The following is a 2,428-nucleotide window of genomic DNA, read 5'->3' as shown; positions in this document are numbered from 1 at the left end:
CATGAGAAAGCAGCAAGGATGCAGTGGCGTTAATGTTTCCTGGTGTCAACCTGTATTATTTCAGTAGACATTGAAATAAGGATGCATCTTGCTGCCTTTCCAATGAAGCAAGTTTAATTTAGTAATAGGTGAAAAAACATCCCTACAAAGGTGTTAATCAGAGACTTGGCTTTGTGGACACTTTTCAGAGAACAAATTTGTTAGCATAAAAATAAAGCCAGAAAATGAAGAGCTGTTTAATCACTCAATTGGATTTTTTTGCCAGCATATTTCTTTTTCTCTGCAACCCACTGCTAAATTGTGCTTCCTAGCTGTTTTTATAAAATCACTGAATCAAATCTAACTCTGATTACATCAGAGAAGGCCAGGTACCCTACACCATAAGAGGGGGTTTGAAATTTTGACTTGTCTACTTAAATATCACCAAAACCTGATCACAAGGTCAATTATGTCCCTGGGTGGGATTGAACCACCAACCTTTTGGTTAGTAGCCAGACACACTAACCGATTGCGCCACAGAGACACTTTGCAAAAAGTACATACTGACAAAGGCTAATAAGCATTCATCTAGAACGTTTCCTAGAAAAACTTTAAAAAGTCAATAATCTGGAGAGTTTTTGTAAGAATTTTCTTATATCAACCAACGAAGAAACACATTGGTACTTTCCCATGATGAGTGAGTGCTTCAGGATCTCTTGCACTTACATGTGCAGCAGAGTACTGCAATGGAAGCATGCTGGGCCCATTACCCAGAGGTAGGCAGATTGAAACTATCCTCTGCTATATGCATTTTTTTTTGTTAATTAAAGTAATCCAAAACTGGGATTGATATGTTAGCTATTTTATGTTTACTTAAAGTACAATAACTTTTACCATTTTAATTTGTTTTAATAGTATATTGACAGTATTGTTTTCTTTCAAAAATCCACTTAATTTTCTTTACCCTATTATTAAAATGGTAATTGACAAAAACAAACTACATTGTCACCAGAAGAGCAATACAAAATGTACAAGTGATATATTAAAATCATCTTTCCAGCTTGAATTTCAATGATGCATTGGGGCAACGATTTTGTGAGAAACATCTTCACCCTTAAACAAAGATTTTCTTAATTCCTTACCTGTGTGCTAATTAGATATCACCTTGTTTTCACATTAAACAGACTTCTACATGAGAAAGCAGCAAGGATGCAGTGGCGTTAATGTTTCCTGGTGTCAACCTGTATTATTTCAGTAGACATTGAAATGAGGATGCATCTTGCTGCCTTTCCAATGAAGCAAGTTTAATTTAGTAATAGGTGAAAAACCATCCCTACAAAGGTGTTAATCAGAGACTTGGCTTTGTGGACACTTTTCAGAGAACAAATTTGTTAGCATAAAAATAAAGGCAGAAAATGAAGAGCTGTTTAATCACTCAATTGGATTTTTCTGCCAGCATATTTCTTTTTCTCTGCAACCCACTGCTAAATTGTGCTTCCTAGCTGTTTTTATAAAATCACTGAATCAAATCTAACTCTGATTACATCAGAGAAGGCCAGGTACCCTACACCATAAGAGGGGATTTGAAATTTTGACTTGTCTACTTAAAGATCACCAAAATCTGATAACAAGGTCAATTACGTCCCTGGGTGGGATTGAGCCACCAACCTTTTGGTTTATAGCCATACACTATAGCCACAGAGACACTTTGCAAAAGTCCATACTGACAAAGGCTAATAAGCATTCATCTAAAACGTTTCCTAGAAAAACTTTAAAAAGTCAATAATCTGGAGAGTTTTTGTAAGATGTTTCTTCCATCCACCAACGAAGAAACACATTGGTACTTTCCCATGATGAGTGAGTGCTTCAGGATCTCTTGCACTTACATGTGCAGCAGAGTACTGCAATGGAAGCATGCTGGGCCCATAACCCAGAGGTAGGCAGATTAAAACTATCCTCTGCTATATGCATTTTTTTTTGTTAAAGTAATCCAAAACTGGGATTGATATTTTTGCTCTTTTATTTTTCATTAAAGTACAATAACTTTTACCATTTTAATTTGTTTTAATAGTATATTGAAAGTATTGTTTTCTTTTAAAAATCCACTTAATTTTCTTTACCCTATTATTAAAATGGTAATGACAAAAACAAACTACATTGTCACCAGAAGAGCAATACAAAATGTACAAGTGATATATTAAAATCATCTTTCCTGCTTGAATTTCAATGATGCATTGGGGCAACGATTTTGTGAGAAACATTTTCACCCTTAAATAAAGATTTTCTTAATTCCTTACCTGTGTGCTAATTAGATATCACCTTGTTTTCACATTAAACAGACTTCCACATGAGAAAGCAGCAAGGATGCAGTGGCGTTAATGTTTCCTGGTGTCAACCTGTATTATTTCAGTAGACATTGAAATGAGGATGCATCTTGCTGCCTTTCCAA

General features: G+C 35.2%; 1 non-coding gene across 1 annotated transcript; it reads right to left on the bottom strand.

Annotated features, from left to right (window-relative positions):
• Positions 1–449: 449 nt before the first annotated feature.
• Positions 450–523, bottom strand: TRNAS-ACU (transfer RNA serine (anticodon ACU)). Its single transcript has one exon. It is a non-coding gene; the product is annotated as a tRNA-Ser (tRNA).
• Positions 524–2,428: the final 1,905 nt, after the last annotated feature.

The sequence above is a fragment of the Pseudophryne corroboree genome (genome assembly GCF_028390025.1).
Source record: "Pseudophryne corroboree isolate aPseCor3 chromosome 7 unlocalized genomic scaffold, aPseCor3.hap2 SUPER_7_unloc_6, whole genome shotgun sequence".
Taxonomy (NCBI): Eukaryota; Metazoa; Chordata; class Amphibia; order Anura; family Myobatrachidae; genus Pseudophryne; species Pseudophryne corroboree.
The sequence above is the reverse complement of the archived record's forward strand: the minus strand, read 5'-3'. Positions and strand labels throughout refer to the sequence as shown.